A 20645-nucleotide genomic window follows, 5' to 3' on the forward strand; every position below is an offset into this window, starting at 1 on the left:
AGTACAAATGTATGTATTTTTACCTTCAGATAATAAGCACCGCCTTGTCTTTCCATGAGCTGTGACTGTCTGAACTGTAACTTCTTTAAAAGCAGATAGTGGATACCTCACAATACATGTAGGATCTGAAAAAAACCATATATCATTGAATAATGTTTATATAATGTCATGTGTTTAATTTCATCAATGAAATTCTATAATTTTTAACTTTATACAGAAATTTCATACATGTGCCTGATTTAGACTTGAAGTAAATACAATTTAATGATACAATTGCACATGAATAGTATTCTCAAGGGGTTTTTAATCAATGTGATTTGTCGCACTATCATTTACGCTATAATTTTTCCATTTTAATGTTTTGTTCCAAAAACTTGGTCAAGTACATTAATCACACATCAATATGTTTTGATATTGTGGAGTATGAAAAAAGGGGCTAATTTAAACTTTACACACATGCATGTATCATCTCTATAGAAGCTATCTCCAATATCATGATTGACTTCAAGTACACATGCGCAATATTCACATCGGTACATGTATCAGACATTTTCTTATGAATGTATTTTTTTTCAAATTTCCCACAAAAAAAGGGGGGCTAAAAACCCTTTAAATCTGCCTCTGTGAATGAATGATGCATGTTTTATATATCACAAAATCATAACAGATAACTGTTTCATAGACAAACCTAAAGATATGATAGTTGAAGAGGGTTTCACATTTCCATCTGTAACATGCACACAATCATCTTCAGTAGGTATTGATGTTGCTGAATTTCTAGATCTGGCACTAGAAAGTTTTTTTCACATTATCGGATGCAGGAATACTGGTACCATATTGAGTTGTCATATTCTTGAAGTTATTGTATGAAAATAGCTCAGGATACGGATATTCACTTGTAGGCTCACCGTCCACGAAATGAAGGGAACACACTCTTTGTTTGAACAAAGTATGCATCACCTCGTCTCATCAACTTCAGCCACTTTTCCCGCAGATTGGGATTTTTCTTCTCAGTCGGAAACGAATGAAAACGAACATCTTGCATGTACGGATGCTTTGCTCTTTTTTTCTGTCATCAGATAGATTATTCGTTGTCAAGGAAGCGCGAAATAACCGGAAGTAAACATATGGGGAAAAAGTCAGGTGTCACGTGACTAAAAGTGCGATAATATTCGAAAAACTTCCGTTTGAACATGACTCGAAACACTACTATTACTTGATCTTAATTGTATTATCTAGCTTTGTGGGCAAACTGCAAACCAAATGTATCGCAAATTTCGTTGATCCAAAATTAAACCTACCAAATGAACTGGATGAATAGTTATCCCAAACACAACACACGGATACAACAAAACAGTATACGAACTACAAACGTGAAGACATTTGACAAAATCCGATGAAAACAACATACACAACATCAAAACACAACAAATTAATTTGATATGGAAAAGTACCGTGCCACGTCTTAAAGCAATACGAATTCACACTCAGCAAAACAGTCACATTCGGGAATGAATAAGTCACGTTCGGTAATAAAAAAAAACAGACGCCGTAATGAAAAACCACAATCTAACACGAGGTAAAAATGTCCATAGTTAGTTTGGACAAAGATTCATCGTATGGATCAACCAATTCGTGATGGTGTCCCTAAAATTTACGAAGTGTCATTTTTACTCTGTCCTCCTCATAACTTTGTTGAAGCAGTTTCTGTCTTAGGAGCACACTCCTGTATATGAAGCCCGTATAGTGTGAATAGGCACGAGAATAACGTATTAATTGAGATATGTAAACACTATACGAAGGGGCAGAGGGTATGTTACTGCTGATAAATGGAAAATTGATAATTGGGAAGTTGAAATCATCCCGTTTATCAAAGATTTTGGTGTGAAGTCGTCCATCTGTGTCAATATTGAGGAAAAGATCAAGGTATGAAGCAGTCCTTCTAGTATCAGTATAGTATCCTTAATTTCAAGTTCACTGGGATATATGAGATGCAAGTATTGGCTGAAATATGGGTTATTCAGTGATAGGACATCATCAATATATCAAAAAAGTGAAATTAAAGAATTTCGTAAGGTACTTTTTCTGTTTGACTTTTAGAAGGGTTTGAATGAATTCTGCTTCATACGAGTAAAAAAAAATCGGCTAGTAGGGTTGTACAATTAGTACCTTTGGAATACCGATTGTCTGTTGAAATATCATTCCTCCAAACTCAACAAATATATTGTCGATCAAAAAGTCCAGCATTTGGATAAAATCATCTTCAGTATATTTTCTGGTAGATTCAGTGTGGTTCTTCACAAAATATGAATGATTGTAACCCAAAACAAGAAATTTATATCTACGATTCCCTTTTTTATAGAAATAGCTCTGTTTAATGAGATGGTGGAGTCGATCTTTCAACTGAGCATGGGGAATAGTAGTGTAAAGGGTCGAAAAATCAAAAGTCTTTATGTTGCTGCCAACTTTCAAAGATTGTGATCGAAGATTAAGCAGTAGATCTTTCGAAGTTTTTAGAATCCACATCATTTTTGAAGCCCAGCTTTAACTGTAGAAAGAATAGTAGTCAGTATTTAAGAAAGACGTTTAGTCGAACATTTTGACGAACCATCTATGTATCGTTCTTTTATGGAGTTTTGTGTAGTTTTGGATACCAGTATAAGGATGGCAAATTTTCTTCCTTTTTTATGTTGAAACCAAAAGGAAGAAGGACACATTCGTGATTTTGTAAAATCTCGTCCTTGGTAAATGATTTTAAGGAATATATAGGATTATCAGTGGTTCTATTTATTTCTAAGCTCTGTTGTGAGACATTGCAAATAATGGTTTTTACATATGAAGACAATATTATTAACTGTTTTATCTGCTGGAACAACGACATATTTGTCATGCCAAGAGGATAAAGCATCCACAAAATCCGAATTCTTGAAAGGGTTTGTAACTCTTGTGCTCATAGTACATCGTAACTTTTGAATGCACTTCTGAATGCACGATCGAATAGTTTTGATCCATTCAGACAAAGTTTCCAGTTCTGATTCGTCTGGTTCGCGCTTTACCCATTTCCTTGCATAGTCCTAAATTGCATCCATCAGTAACTTGAAGTTCTTTCTCCAGTTGATGGGCTAGGGATTTCTATATTTTGGTCCCTTGGCTAACACCTCTCTTAGTTGTTTATTGGTAACGATGCCAAGGTCACCAGTAATAACATGACCAGCTGGACTATCATTGTATTGTGACGATGCACATGAGCAATCCGAAGCTTGGATTTCACATCTTTGAGGTTAAAGGTCTCTAAAACCTTCTTGTGGATTAAAATCTTGGATGCAAATAGACTTGGTAAGAAATAACAGGTGTAGCTTTATTTTTGAAGTAATCAGGTATAGTTTGTTGTACAGATTTCTGATGGAAAATATTTACAGCATCTAAACCTTTATTGACAAATTCTACCTTAAAAAAAATTACGTTTTTCCGCATTTTTGGATGTAGTCGATACTGGTTTGAATAGTCTATGGTTAGCAATCTCCATGATTATTGCAACTAATCTATACAAAACAGAACGAGAATCAGTAACGGAAGTAATTTGGGCCTCTTGAAATAGTAAAAAAAAGTTTTGACAATTGAATGGAGTATAATTTAGTTCTGATATGATGGATTCTTAAAGGTTTTTGAACATACGTTAACAGATTATCAATTGTCACGGTGTGCATAGTGGGTGGTATATATTTTCTGTGACCATGACTTCTATTTCGTCGAGCAAAACAATTGAATAATTGTAACGTATTGACAGTACTACGCCTGGGACTAGACAAAATACCTACATCATCAATCTTGTCATTGCATCCATAGGGAACGGCTGTTCCCAGCTCTCTTATCCGAAAGGTTTCTCTTTGTAAACGATATATGTACTCAATATGGGGTCATTTGTTGAATGATATATTTTCTCTATAATCCGGACTTTAATTGAAACAATAGATAGGTCAGGCTGATTGAAATGTTTATATAGAAATGTGTTGTTATTAACAAAACAGACATAATCGGTAAAATAGTCGAAATATGGTTACAGCAGTTATCACTGTTATAATCTCAGCAGTTGGCAAGTCTGATCTCACCGGCAAACTATTTTTCGGAACATGTTAAGACTGTTCTCACCAAACATTAATCTAAAACAATATTTATAGATCAAGGAACAATGTTGGCAAAGAAAAATTATCTTTATTTATAGTTTTATTGGTACCACATAGTATATTCAGACACAAGTTCACTGGTTCGTTTGCCAATCAGTGACAACTCGTCGACAAATTCTCGCCCAAAAAATGTAGAATTTTGTAAATCAGTGTAAAAGCCGTTTATATCATATTCCGTCTGACCCCTTTATCTGCTAAGAGTCATACTAAGAAGAATTATATACATTATTTGATAACGATGTCAAAATGACGACCTTGAAATGTTTGTCTCAGTTTCCTTTTTTCTGAACCACGTTTAAAAAAAAATTGTACAGATCACAGCCCAGTAAAATGTCTCAATTTACATTAATTCAAGGGACCTCCACCATTTTGTGTCCTTGGGGAACTTTTGTATGTTTAGGTCACAATTACAATAAACACAAATAAAAAAGTATTTGATATAGTATTTGGCTCTCACTAAAAATAGCATCTGCTACCCGCAGAGAGAGAGACGGAATAACCCTTTCCGATTTCGGAATGATATAGATACTAGAATGTGAACTAGCAACCCTTATTTATAACAAAAATAATGTGCATAACACAAGATAGACGATAGCGACTAGAATAAATGTTGCAAACATATTTTGACACCAGACTATCTCCATTCATATTATGAAAACAGTTTAATAGCTGTTTGTCGCTGGGTTGTATGTGTTTGCACTGTTTGTTTAGCTCTTACGACACATGGTCATCATGCTGCATAATACTTTTAGTAATTTCAGTGTATAGCCTTCTTATTTATTATATGATAAGTTTGATATCAGAAGAAAGAAATCAATACTGAAACATTAGATCTTTTTTAAGTATGCAAACTTCCCTATTGGATAAATTTTAGTCGAAGTCATTCAGGATTGCCCATGTGTTTGTATTTAAGTTGTGTACTAGTTTTTTTTAATTATAAATAATTTCAATGCTTATTTCCGCTAATTCAAAACAACTTATTTTCTTGTAATGAGAAGGACGAAAAATGATGTCTTAAACTAATTTACATTGAGGTTTGGAAGTTGTAACTACACAGAATTTCACTTATCTCTCTACTAACCATTGTACGAGTGTTTCAGGCTTGAATGCAGTATATTTTCAATAATTATATGTGTCCCCTATAAAGTCAATAGAGCAAACACGAAAGTGTCATTTGTATCTTTGTTTATATTGTGTATCAATATTACAGTATATAAATGCAAAATAGTTATTGATATGTTTAGCTTAACTGTTGTTTTTTTTATTATTATTTATCGATGTTATGGAGTGATGTACAAGCAAGTTTTTAACTGTTGCTTGGATAACACAACATGAGATTTAAATGCATTTGAAAAATATTTCATTCAAACAACATTGTTTTTAAATGATACCATATATCGAGTGATGTTTGTTTCATATGCTGACTTGAGTTTAACGAATGATAGTTGTAATCGACTGAGAACTAATTTTATAATTGAAGATATGATTCCAACTTCCTAATTGTGAACTTTTAATTTCTGTGTTACAACGTATTGGTCACAACTTTTTGGAACTTTTGGTCCTCAATGTTCTTCAGTTTTGTACTTGTTTTGGCTTTCAAACTTTTTTCATCTGAGCGTCACTTGTTAGTCTTGTGTGGAGGAAACGCCGTCAGGCGTATTATTTTTTTCCCTGGTACCTTTTGTTGGCTATTATTCGTGTTTTTCTCTGTCCTATATTTTCTCCCATTTATTTGTATTGTAGTTCTGTAATGTACTGCTGTCATATTTATGTTATAATTTACATTGCCATTAAAGCGGGAGGTTTGTCATGCCACAAAACCAGGTTCAACCCGCCATTTTTTTCTTACACTGCCCTGTACCAAGTCAGGGAAATGGCCATTGTTATAATATAGTTCGTTTCGTGTGTGTTAAATTTTAATGTTATGTTACTGTTGCCTTTATTTACAACATTCTAGCAGCGCCTGCTTGTTAAGTATCAGTTGATACGATATGGCATAGCTTTCGATTGCTATCATACTGTTCTTGAATCCTGGTGGTTGCTCACTGGTAAGCTATTACCTTGAGGGTTAAAATCATAATTTCAAAAAGTATGTTTATTGACCGTTATATAACAATGAAGAAGTGGTATGATTGCCAATGAGACAACTCACAAACAAGAGACCAAATAGTACTGAAATTAACAACTAAAGTTCACCGTACGGCCTTCAATAATGAGCAAGGTCCATGCCGCATAGTCAGCAATAAAAGGCCACGAAATGACAAATGTAACACATTTCAAACGAGAAAACTAACGGCCTAATTTATGTAAAAAAAAAAATGAACGCAAAATAAATATGTTATTGTCACTTTGACGCATTCCCAATTTCCATTCTCAATTTTATTTCTGTTTGAAAATAATAATTGATACATTTTTTTAGTGTTGTATCCACAATTCATTCCTCTTTTCGTTATCTCTAAGGATACTTTATCCTTCTACAGTCCACTCTATGAGTATTTGCGTATAATTACAGCTTTTTTGCCACCCTAGACTGTTCCCCTGTACATGTATATTTCGATAAACATGAAGATCATATACTGTAATTTTTAATACGTCAGTAACGTCAATGTATAAACTTAATACTCATTTATCTTGGAACTGTGAGTCGTCGAGGTTTAAGTGTAATACCACCAAATAATGGTACGTCACATCCGGTTGTATACGAAAGTAGGTCAAAAAAAATATTCCCTTGAATTTGACAGTTGTAGAAAATTAAACCCTGCATTTCAATGCACTTCAATTTTTCTGAGTCATAAACATGTATGTAGGGTGTCTGAAAGCATCATTCTTTTTTTATTTGATGGTCTTATAAAATATTTTGAAAGTTAAGGTTACATAGTTACCAAAGCAGGTAACCAGTAAAATAACAGTGTAAAAATTAGGTTGTTTACTTCCGGTGGTGGTTACTATCTTATATATAATAGAATGTAGTGTAAATTTTCACTGTAGCACTGGAAAGGATTAAACTTTAATTTATTCATGCAAAGTATTTCTTTGGTTGAAATAAAGGTAATTACTATACATTTTTTTAAAAGTGCCAACTTAACAAAGACTAATAGGGGAAAATCAATGGTGGTATTACACCTATTTAAGGAAACTACACGTGCACTCGTGACCTTATTGTACTTTCATTTTAAAAATTATTACTTAACTAGTTATACGTTGTAAACATGGACTATTCGGAATGGATTGAGACACAGAAAGCACGTTTGAGGGAAAATTGCCTTGAAATGGGGGTTTACGGGTGTTTGCTAAGTCAAATGGGTGGACAGACGAAGCTGTATTCAGTGTATAGTGTTAGGTTTCCTTGGGACAGAAAAAAAGAACATTGTTTGGTCACAGATTTGCATACATGTTGCACACTGAGAAATTTGACCTATCAGAGGAATTTGATGTGTCTCATCTGTGTTATCAGAAAAGATGCATCAACCCTGAGCACTTGTCTTTCGAGCCGCCTCATATCAACCAAGACCACCAAGTTTGTCGTGGTACACACTCAAAAAGGTGTCGAAAACACAAACCCTACCAAGACTGTTTGATTTAAAATTGTAAAACTATAATGGTTTTAAAGAGAAGTCTTATTTCTTCTTCATATAATTTATGAAATACACGCTTGAATACACATACATATATTACATTAAGACCTTTCTTGCCATGCTAATCCCCATTTTACTTGAGCCTCTGTGTCAAATATCACCCTTACAGTTTTGTTTATACAGCATGTGATTTTTCAATTCAGTGTTAACCATGTACTAAAGAGCATTCTGTTGAAAAATCTTATATGTGAATTAGTCTGCAGATGACACTTTAGCATTGAGGTATGTATCACCTAATGTCAGTTTTTTTTGTTTTTATTTTTTTGGCCGCAAAAGTTTTCAATTTGCCATTGTGCCGTCTGCATTTTGTACCGACAAAACATCATCTAAACACTTATTTGCCCTGGATTTATACACATCAGAATCCAGTCTCACATACTTAAATATTATAATTCTTACCAATCTATTTTTTTTACCAGCATTTAAAGGGACATAACCCTTTTTAAAACCATTTTGAGATATTTTTTTATTACCCTTTCTCCCCATTTGTTAATTTAAAATACAAGAAAGTGACTTTTGGTGCAAATCTATCAGAAATATTCTGTAATAAGTATGTAAAATGTCTTTGATATCAGTAACAATAAATGATTGACTGAAAGGAAACCGTTATTTGTCATACTAGGAGAACAGACCAAAAACTCAAGTTACACATGAGGGCTTATAGAAACTTCCGTGGAGACTGTTAACATTTATAAAGACAGTTCTTTCAGCTAAAACACTATAATTATTGATTTATTATTCCATTTCTTTCGTTTTGGGGTGAAAATAATCACATTTGTTTTATTTTTTAGGCAAAAGATATCAAGTTTTGATGAAAAAAGAAGGAAGAAGGAAAAATGGACCAAAACAGACCTTCAAATGAACTCTAAAAGGTGCAATAAAATTGTATATCATCTTAAAGTTGTCTTTTGTATCCTATTTAATTGTTTTAATGCAAAGATCATGAGTATATGATCAAATATTAGTCAACACTGCATTTTATAATGATACACTGAAATGAGGATTTTTCGAAGAAATTAGACTGAAATCGCCGTAGGGTATGGCCTAACATCATAGTGATTTTCTCTGAAACTATAGCTCTGACTGAGACAAAACTTGGCATTTATGCTTGAAATAACTTGCAATTGAAGCGAAAAAATACATCAAGTTTATTTGACATTTAGGTGTTCTTTAGGTGTAATACCACCAAATCATGGTACGTCACATCCGGTTGTATACGAAAATAGGTCAAAAAAATATTCCCTTGAATTTGACAGTTGTAGAAAATGGAACCCTGCATTTCAATGCACTTAATTTTTTCTAAGTCATAAACATGTATGTTGGGTGTCTGAAAGCATCAATTTTTTTTATTTGATGGTCTTATAAAATATTTTGGAAAGTTAAGGTTACATAGTTGCCAAAGCAGGTAAACAGTTAATAACAGTGTAAAAATTATTTTGTTTACTTCCGGTGATAGTTACTTTCTTATATGCAATGAAATGTAGTGTGAAATTTTCACTGTAGCACTGGAAAGGATTAAACTTTATTCATGCAAAGTATTTCTTTGGTTGAAATAAACTTTAAGGTAAATACTGTACATTTTTAAGTGCCAATTGAACAAAGACTAATAGGGGGAAATCAATGATGGTATTACACCTTTAGATAAGATCCCTTAAGCCATGTTATAACAGGGCAACACAATATTGTCCAGGACAGAGGGGTTAAAACATTTTGACAAAAGGACTAAAATATCGTCATCCATCTTAAATGGATTGGAAACAGTGTTGACAGGTCAGAAAAGACGCTCTTTCCTCGTAATACAAAAATTGGTGTAAATGGGGAAAAATCTCCTGATTCTTATTTAAAATAAATGTATGAATGATGTGGATAGTCGAATATCACATTTTGAAAATAATTCAGAAATAAATTAAAGAGTACTTTATACGCCTCTTTCAAGAGTAAGAATGACATTTTATGTCCGTGTGCTTTACAGATAATCCTATAGTTAACAAACATATCATAACAACATCACACCTTAATACCTGATCTGAGCATATGAAGGTCCCTACTATATATTAATTACCTAAACTACACCAAACAAAACAGTAAACTATCGTTTTATCTCGGTCCGTGTTCTACAACTAATATTTCAGTGTTTTAATCTAGTTCTTTATCTACTATCAAAGAACTTATCGTAATCTTTAGTAATAAAATATAAGAAAATAGTGGAATAAGTATTTTTTTTTACCTTTCTACTTTTTACACTTCCACACACTCATATCAAACAAAAGTTTTACTGTTAAAATGAATTTGTTAATTTAAATGCAAGTATATTTGCAACAAATTTTAAATAAAATTGAGATAGGAAATGGGGAATATGTCAAAGCGACATCAACCCGACCATAGAGCCGAAGGCCACCAATGGGTCTTTATTCCCAAATAAGAAAGATACATTTGATAGATATATACTTAACGGAGGTATGATGAGATGATTGAGGCTGTGAATGTTATCTCCTTGCTAATATTTGTGTACGTTTTGACAACAAGGTTTGACATATTTTAGGTATTCATATGAGCAATATTTGCGCCCCTTGCAACAGCAGACTTGTTTTTGGACTGCAATAAATCACAGTTTATGACCAAACGAAGAATAGACTCGTCAAAATTGCATTTTTATTGATATATTCAACAACCTTTACCGTTATCTTGATGATATTTTCTCGTGGAGAATTTTGCCGAAAGGAACAAACTTTACATAAGTCAAATGTAAACATTAATAGCTGTACTTTTCTCATTTTTACACGGGAAATTCCACATAAAAATGTGCAACAAAAGGGATATTTTTTTTTCCTATTGTTAATTTTCCTTTTTTGGATTGTGATGTTCCTTTGGCACCATCTTACAGTGTTTCATGTGACGTAACCTATGTATTCCTGGTTAACTATTAAGTCAGAGATTTCCGAACCACAAATTACTAAAAACTTTTACAAAGATTTAGTTTTGAAGTTCGGTTGAACCTGTAGAAAACTTATTTCAAACGGGATAGCACATCCTCATTTTTTACGGAGATATTGTTTACCGTGCCCGGAAATTTTGTCACAATCCTTGTAAACTTATCGATTCTTTAAATGAACTTATTCTAAAAGGTTACCAATTCAATTATGACAGTTGATCTTTGAATATTGTTTTTTTTTTTTTTTTGGTATAAAAATTGATTTGATTATCAGTAAATTTAAATCATACTTAATATTTGTTTGTATATACATATTCACATTCATGCGTCTCGATCAGTCGATATATATATGTATCTTGGCATTGCACAAGGGTATGTTTTTTCTCTGACTGATAATGGTGTCTTTACACTAAATCCATTGGATGTTGAATGTGTACGTACTGATTGATTTTTTAGTCTCAGATGTGTGTTTTTATTGCTTGTTATTGGCTTTGAACTAGTTTTCAGAAATTGTGATTTCTCTCAGATCTGTAGACCGCTGGTTTTTATTTCCCGTTTGAATAGTTTTACACTATTAATTTTGGGCCCTTTATAGCTTGTTGTTTGGTGTGAGCCAAGGCTCCGTGTTGTAGGCCGTACATTGACCTATAATAATTTAGTTTTATAAATTGTTATTTGGATGGAGAGTTGTCTCATTGGCAATCACATCACATCTTTCTATATCTATTTGTGTCTTTTAGTTATCGGAATGTATAAGTACTATGCACCGTCCATTGAGTTTCGGGACATTTTAGAGTGGACTATGCGGTATTTATTTAATCGTTTAAGGCCGAACGGTGAAGTAAAGAATATATGTTAATGTCTGTATATCTTGTAGAGAGTTTTCAAATTGGCAATAATGTCACATTTTGTTTGTATTTGAAAGCATGTTAATAACTTAGAAAAAATATATTTAACTAATAAGATAGCTATAGATGTAATCAAATAAGAAGGCGTGGTATGAGTGCCAATGAAATAACGCTCCACAAGTCAAAATACATAAAAAATAAACAATTATAAGTTAAAGTACGGCCTTCAACACAGAGACTTGGCTCACATCGAACAGCTTTAAAAGTTGAAATAAACAATGTATACGAATGGGAAAATATCCGGTTTTTTATAATATTGATATTGAGAACAGTTTGTTAAATTTGAAAAATAATCAGTTGATATGTAGTTAATAGAGGAAATATTCAATTTATTAAACAGATGGAGTCACAGTTTGTTCGATAGGAGTAGTGTCCATTGTTATAGATGGAGAAATTCACGATTTATGAGGTAAAAAAATAGTTGAAAATAGAATGCACATTTGGGAATGTGTCAAAGAGACAACAACCTGACCATCAAGCTAAAAACAGCCGAAGTTGTATATCAGTTACAGGAAAGTCCTTTATAAAATAGCAAAACTAAAAGCTGAAACATATCTTACAAATGGATAAAACTGTCATATTAGCATTACCATATGTAGACCGGCTTTTGTCAACTAGCTTAACATCTCATTTATGTAACAGGGCTCGAAGGGGAAATACATGTACCAGGTCTCTAATATAGTCGTGAACAATATGAGATATTCTTTTGTTTTCCAATTAGCAGTCTTCTCAATAATCTATGAAAAGTTGAATAATTTGTTGGGGCATGGTTTATAATGTTAGCGCGCATTCCACACGCATTTGGGCACCTAATGGTCTTCACATCATTCAAGACATTGGAAATTTCAATAAAATGTCAATGAATTGAAACGTCAAATAAAGTTTGTAATTTTTTAATTCAATATATATATATATATAACTAATTATAAACTTTTATAAACAAATGGTTCATTCTAATTCTAGTTAACTCTATTGCACACTCTGTGTAATATTTAAGATTTTGATATATTTTAAAGTAGAATAAGGGAAACTAGTGGAAAAGATTCAGCTTTTACTCTTCAAAGGTAGCTTTCACCAATCAAATATTGAACTTGACTATTGAATTAAGGTCCTTTTAATTGCATTTCAAATTTTGATAATTAAGGAATGATTATAAAACATGTTCTTACTCCCTCGGCTCAAGCTGACTTTTGAAAAATCTAGCATGTGGTTGGTGTCTGTTGGTTATATAGCTCATTACATTATTAGGTCTTATACATTTTCGGCTTTGAAAATGTTTGGGTTTGAGTCTATCTGATGAAGATATATTCAGATAGCGCTTCTGACATATACAACTATAAAACAAATATGTTCAATCAAACAAAAACAAACTCACCTTTTTTTTTTAAAGCTGAGGCCATAATTATTTAACGGTTAGTCTGAAACCTAATGTGAATGATCCGTATATTCTGTCAAAAGTTACTTTACCAATGGACAATCGAAATAGAAGAAATATCATTAATTGGTTTATGAGCTGTGTAAAAATATTTAGTAAAAATATCACATTTATCAGATGTATGAACAAAGATTAGTATGTCAACTTGATATGTATACATTATATTTACATCATATACATTTTGTAAACCAGGGGTCAACCCCAAAATGAAGAAATTTTTGTTTGATAAGAAAACGGCAATACAAGGGTAAAGGAAACTTGAAACTTTATTATTTACATGATGGCTATGATAGTTTCCTTATTATTTGTTGTAAACAACAAACCCATGTTGATAACTTAATATAACATATTATTATCATTATTTATAACAAGTATATTCTCGCTAGAATGTTTATTATAACACAATTTTTACTTTCATCATTTTATCATTATTCTTATCAGTGTAACGTTAGTATGTGGAAACAGAGAACATAGCCTTTTTGACAAAATTTATAAAATCTGTTTCCACAACTATTGAAACAGTATACTTTTACTTGTTAGTGGTTTTTTAAGCATTTTTGTTATGGGAATTACTTTTACAAAGCCGTTTGTTGGGTAGAATGTTCTACAATTATACTAGTCAAACATTTTGATAGGTTTCAATGGACTCAATATCATTATTCTCATTTGTCTGTCCATCACCTTGAAATTCAACAGTAGATCGTACATTTGGAGAAACTGGTTCCTCATCAGTTAAACTGGTATGATCATTAGGTAGTACATTTAAGTAGTTTGGTTTGGATTGTACATCATTATTCGTATGTGTGTGTCCCTCTTCATGAGATTCGGAAGAGATTCGGACTGTGGGATTGACGGTTGCTACTTGACGTATTTCTCCTGTTTTCAAATCACTATCCTTTTCAAATGATTTGTTGTTGAGAGAACCAATCTGGCTTTTTTGTGCTGAGGATATATCCCTATCGTCAGATTCATCTTTTCTAAATGAGAATACGATACACGAAATTTATTATTATGTAATAAAATACACTTCTTGGTGCTTTGGCAAATAAATATAGAAAATATACTGGAATTTTGGTTTATGATATGATTGTTATGTGATTGAAATCGTGTGCATTCCATTGATAAATAAGTTCTGATGGATTTGAGCACACGACATTGCCAAGTTGATGCATTACGTCGTTGTCTACTATTTTCGAGTAGCAGGTCCTATCCGTAATCTCAAAAATATCAGGCAGTAAAATCGAAGGGAAAATGTACAAATTACCGATAAATACGGGTACAAGTATTAATAGGTAGAACATCTTATGAATGAGCTCATTTTCTTAACTCATTTATAAGATGTTGTATCGACTGGCTACCAATTGCGCGATATAATTACCCGACATTCCATGTGAAGCACTTGACACACATGTACTATTAACAAATTTCTATATACAGTTATCTACAGAATTGGATGTCGTGCTAATGTTATTAAGTTTTATTACATGTATCATGTTGTTTTTTCTGGTTTAACTAATAATATAATTTCTTAATTGTCTTTTCTTACATTTAATAGGGAGAGCATATCTTCTTTTCGTAGACGTTGTATACCTTTCTATAGCTGAATTTCAATATGTCCTCAAATTTATTACGATGTACTTTTAAATAATTTTGGTTTAACTGATTGCTATTCCTCATTTCGAACAGCGGTATACTACTGTTGCCTTTATTTGCAGTATTAAAGTGAAGAGCAAACATTAATATGATTATGTGGTTGACTTCAAGATCTGTCTCTAAAAACGAATTCTTTAAATTTTGACTCTTGATACTTACACCATGACATAATTGGAAATGAAATTAGGACTTTAGAATTTTGTACGTACGGTGAGTTTTAAATTTGGGTTCATCAGCATTGCTTTCCCTCGTTTTGATACACACTTGATCATCCATGTAGATGCCTTTGTAAGCTTAAACCTTACGAAAACACTATGACGTCTTTGCATTTTTTATAGCTAAGCTTTTAAATAATGCGTCACATCCAAGACTTGGTTTGGGTTGTTCTTACAAGAGACTATTACAACATAATGCAAATTTGAAATAAGCTAATTCAAATCGGGAATTTGTATTTGTAATTTAAAACTGTGTATCATTCATCAATATACATTATATATTTGTTGGGGGTAGAGGAGGATGTGTGCTAACTAGGGAAAGTAATGACAACATTGTGACCTCATCATTATTTTTTTTTTTAATTTTGATGATGTTACACTTACTTTATTACCAGTAATACATGTATGTATCTTGAACCTAGTTATCTTGGACCTAGTTGTATATTTCTATGTATTTTTTATATCAACTGTTCAAATATCTTTGTATCTTCCTTTTTTACGCTGTCGATGTATTGTTTGCTTTCTGATAGCACATTTACCATAACGTTTCACTTACTTGATATTTGCCGTTGAATCATATTCATGTTCGGTAGTGTTGTTTTTGTGACGATTGTTTCCAAATGTGTCATATTCTCCTTCCTTTGAATCCGCATACACGTCTTCTTCCTGATCAGTAGGTGGTTTGTTTTCTATAGTTGCCGTATTTTTAGGTTTATTAACAAAAGCGTACACAGCAGCTGGAGACGGTGTTGCTCTGTAAATAAATATCAGACGATAGTACACTAAATCATAACATCTTGTGCTAAACGTTATGATGATTGGTCCCTTGTCAAATTTATAGGTGTCATCAAAAATAAAGGGCTGCGCTTTAGCGTATGATACGCCCGTTGTTTGAAAGACGATGGGCGTATAAAAATAGCAAAAATGACTACAATACCAATGAGGAGCAGCAAGAAGATAACAGGGAAAGTGAAGATGGTGAAAGTGACTCTACTGAAAGATATGATCTAAATGAGGAAGTAGGTGATGAAAGTAAGGATTTCATTGACGACGGGCGTATAAAAATGGCAAAAAAGACTACAATGACAATGAGGAGCAGCAAGACGATAACAGGGAAAGTGAAGATGATGAAAGTGACTCTACTGAAAGTTATGATCTAAATGAGGAAGTAGGTGATAAAAGTAAGGATTTCATTGATGATGAAGATAAAGATTTCATTGATGATGAGGAGGCCTCTTCTGAGAATAAAAATGAGGATTTTTCTGATGAGGACAGTGATTACAGTGAAAAAGACACTGATGATTAAACCTAGTTCAGCTTTTCAATATTTAGCGTAAAAAACAAATATCATTAATATTGGCATATAACATAGAAGTCTTCAATGCAATATAAGGAAAGTGATATATGATTATGGGTTTTAATAATTCTATGGCTGATTTCCAAATTTTATAGTAGTTTGAAAGAAGGTAATTTTCTTGGGGTATATTGCTCATAGTTAGATTATGTTGAACACAGTAAGGAATCCATACTAATAGTTATCAAAAGTACCAGGATTATAATTTCATACGCCAGACGCGCGTTTCGTCTACATAAGACTCATCAGTGACGCTCAGATCAAAATAGTTAAAAAGCCAAACAAATACAAAGTTGAAGAGCATTGAGGGCCCAAAATTCCAAAAAGTTATACAAAGATGTATGCAAAAGTTGTTCAAATGGTGCTTAATATGGTGGATAATGATTATTACCTTTTTATTGTTTAGAATATTCACAAGATGATCATATTGATAAATGTTTAGGAGACTTGATTTCCTTATTTTTTTCATAAAATGACACCCTTTAACATTTAAGGAATATTTAGTCACATGTTAGGATTTTCATGTTGTCACTTGTTCACTTATTATGTGCTATTGTAGACTAGTTATGTTTTATAACATTTTTTATTGCGCTCAACCCTTCCACCGAAACCGAACTCTATAAAAAAAAGCTGCAATGCTAAGGTATCATTTGTGATTTCAATTGCAACCAATTTTAACAATAGTAAAACATCCTATATGAAAAAACAGTATTTGATTTTTATCCATAGCTTAGATAGTAAAAATGTTATCATAAAATGATATATGCCTCAGGGAACAGTTAGTATCTCAGGGACTGCTAATGTGCTTTCCTCCCTGCAACCATTCAATAATAGTACAAACGTATGACATTCATGGAACATATTTTTTACAAGAAATTTAATGTTTTAAATTGAACTAAAGATTTTACAAATTTTATGTTTTCATCAGATTTTATTACGTATTATTTGTTACATCGATAGATATAAACAATTCACCAAAGTTTCATGGACATTGGTGAAAGCCTTTTTGAGTTATTGTCCGAAGTGTTGAAAATCCCCCTTTTTTTATGAATAAAGCCCCATAAATCCAAAACTTAAAATCTGAAATTTATAAAAAATTGAAAGGGAGCTTACATCAATAGATAAAAACAATTCACCAAAGTTTCATGGACATTGGTGAAAGCCTTTTTGAGTTATTGTCCGAAGTGTTGAAAATCCCCCTTTTTTATGAATAAAGCCCCATAAATCCAAAACTTAAAATCTGAAATTTATAAAAAATTGAAAGGGAGCTTACATCAATAGATAAAAACAATTCACCAAAGTTTCATGGACATTGGTGAAAGCCTTTTTGAGTTATTGTCCGAAGTGTTAAAAATCCCCCTTTTTTATGAATAAAGCCCCATTAATCCAAAACTTAAAATCTGAAATTTATAAAAATTGAAAGGGAGCTTACATCAATAGATATAAACAATTCACCAAAGTTTCATGGACATTGGTGAAAGCCTTTTTGAGTTATTGTCCGAAGTGTTGAAAATCCCCCCTTTTTTATGAATAAAGCCCCATAAATCCAAAACGTAAAATCAGAAATTTAAAAAAAAACCGAAAGTGTGCTTACGTCAATAGATATAAACAATTCACTTAAGTTTCATGGAAATTGGTGAAAGTGTTTTTGAGTTATTGTCCGAAGTGTGGACGACGGACAGACAGACGGACGGACGGACGGACGGACAACGGTATACCATAATAACGTCCCGTCTAAAAGACGGGCGTATAAAAACGTTCTTAAACGATGCTAACAAACACATTGAAAATGTACAATCAAGACAAAACAAATCACTCATATAATGCCGTACCCCAAATATTGCCCTCACAAGAAGAGCATTCACCAATACTTTGCAGGATTTTCTAATGACAACAAGAAAAAATATACTGCAGATACAAAATGCATTTCATCAGTGAACTATTGGAACATACTTTCGCTTGTGTTTTTTTGTTGTTGCTAGAAATGGCAAAAAAAAAGGAAATTAAAAAATGTAAAACAATGAAAACAAGAAAACTAACGGCCTAGTTCATACACGAATAACGATCATGATATTCAGAAAAAAATGACTAATCTGAATAACAGGCACATGGCTTTTTGGACTGGATTTAACATAAGTGCTTGTGCCAAACCCTACAATGGTAGAGCAGTACAATATAAGAACCCAATAAAGATAGCAGTTGTCAAAGTCTTAACTCATTAGATTATACAAAATACAAAACTAACAAAAACACAAAAGACACAAAAAACACATTGCACAGATCTTAAAGTACAATTACTGAAAGCTAGTTAACAACTAATATACATTCATCTATTTAAGACTTAATTGTCATTCAGTACACATCTAACATTCAATGCATGTTTTATTTGGAAATTGTGTCTATTTCTATAGTGTAAGAACATTTGTGTAGCACAAACATATGTCTCACCACTGCTACTCATTTCACTAAGATACAAAAACAGAATATGAAGTTGATGGTCTCTTCTAGTTTCTTTCCTGTTTTTCATTTACTCAATATCAGTAATTTTTATTTGTAAATCTGTGAACAAGTAGTGATACCTAGCAAAGTTTACACAATATGTTCATCAGCTTTAGCAATTTTTGTACAAGTTATCAGTGTTTTGTGACCTGCTGAACAAAAATGGATGATGCAAGCACACAGTCTTATGCTCCGCATACTTCTGTCAATTTTTCACAACTTCATGATACAGTCTAATACTGAGCATTGATACAAAAACATTATAAGACCTCACAAAGATTTTGTATAGATATGAATATGGTATAAGGAAAAAAATAAAATTAGAATTTAAACCATTCAAGTATCCTCATTTCCAGTTTGAAGGCAATGATAATAGCACTAAATGTTAGGCTGACGTATATTTTTTTGAATTGAAAACATTACACTGGTACATTTTATAAGTTAAACCTGTATCACCTGTTGCAAGAAGGTAGGTGTCAAAAAACTTATAACTTGTACAAAAACCCTGTACAAATTATAATTTGTACAAACTTACATCTTGTACACAACATATATAAACGTACAATCCATGTGTGTCCATTGCACCGATGTATATCATATATTCATTTATATATATATAAATCAGACCTTGAAATCGGAACCTATTGGTAGCCGAGAGGTTTCGTCGATATGATGATGTTAGTAACACGTAACAGAATTCATGGACGGGTTCGATTCCCAATGAAGGCATATAGAAATTACCAAAAATAAAGGTTAGTTTTTAAAATAATTCCATTAGTGAACAGAAATCAGTTAATTGGCCAATTCAAACTTAATGAAATTAGACAGACAAAGAAAACAATTGAATATAACTTGGTGAGTCATTTCAGCGACGGATTTAGGAAGCGTTGGTTCTAGAAAAAGAATCTACGGTAAATGAATAGGTTGACGTCACCACAATGGTTTAATAAGATATATTACTGTTTGAAGTGTGTAAAAAGGTTCTTATAAAATCTAGTGTTGTCAACGGTTAACCGGTCGGTCGAACGACCGAATATCGAATACCAAAAACGCTAACCGGTTAACCGGACATTTTTTACAATTTAAATAGATTTCATATAAATTTGTATCGAAATCATTAAATAGTTATGTTTTATTTAAAAATTGTTGTCGCGGTAATTAATTTGACTGATCAATTGTGAAGTATATTGATTGCTATCATTGTTAATCCGAAAAACATCAAATTAATTAGAACTTGTCGCTCAGCTTGGGACAAGATCTTAATGAAACATAATTAGTATACATGTTATTTTAACAGTAACTTTAAATCAGTAATACGATTAAATTGTACGATTTACTTCATTATTTTATTTTTGATCTAATAGCGTGTAAGACCTTCTTCTAAATGTGCAACCTCCGTCGTGTGAGGCTTTGATATACTATAAACGAAAATATTTTGTAATTCAAACTAATGTGAATGTACTAAATGTATACGCGACGATAGTACGAGTAACCTGCTTATTCATTTCAAATTGAAACATTCCGCATTAATTTCGGAGACAAGAGAAAAGGAAAAAAAATAATCGGTTTCAGACATATTCGCTTCTACGAGATCAAGAAGGTTTTTTTTAAATCTGAAGTTGATACAAACGCCATAGTTGTTACGGTGTATCTGAATATGAAAAGTCAAACTTCGCAAGGAATCCTCACAGACAAGCCTTATATACTAAAGGATAAACTTCAATTCAAAAAGCTTAAATTTATGACTTGGATGGAAGGTTGTCACATTGACACTCATACCACATCTTATAGCTATGTGTATAGGGTACTAAGGATATAAGGCTTTCAAAC

At 32.3% G+C, this 20645-nt stretch overlaps 1 protein-coding gene and 1 long non-coding RNA gene across 2 annotated transcripts in view; one reads left to right on the forward strand and one right to left on the reverse strand.

Annotated features, from left to right (window-relative positions):
- LOC139489361 (uncharacterized) overlaps positions 1-20645 on the reverse strand; it is a 183488-nt gene that overhangs the window by 84172 nt on the left and 78671 nt on the right. The gene's annotated exons all lie outside the window — the stretch shown is intronic.
- LOC139490435 (uncharacterized) lies at positions 7946-8719 on the forward strand. The gene is made up of 2 exons (XR_011656327.1): positions 7946-8041; positions 8611-8719. It is a non-coding gene; the product is annotated as an uncharacterized lncRNA (long non-coding RNA).

This window comes from Mytilus edulis, chromosome 9 (assembly GCF_963676685.1).
Source record: "Mytilus edulis chromosome 9, xbMytEdul2.2, whole genome shotgun sequence".
Lineage (NCBI taxonomy): Eukaryota > Metazoa > Mollusca > Bivalvia > Mytilida > Mytilidae > Mytilus > Mytilus edulis.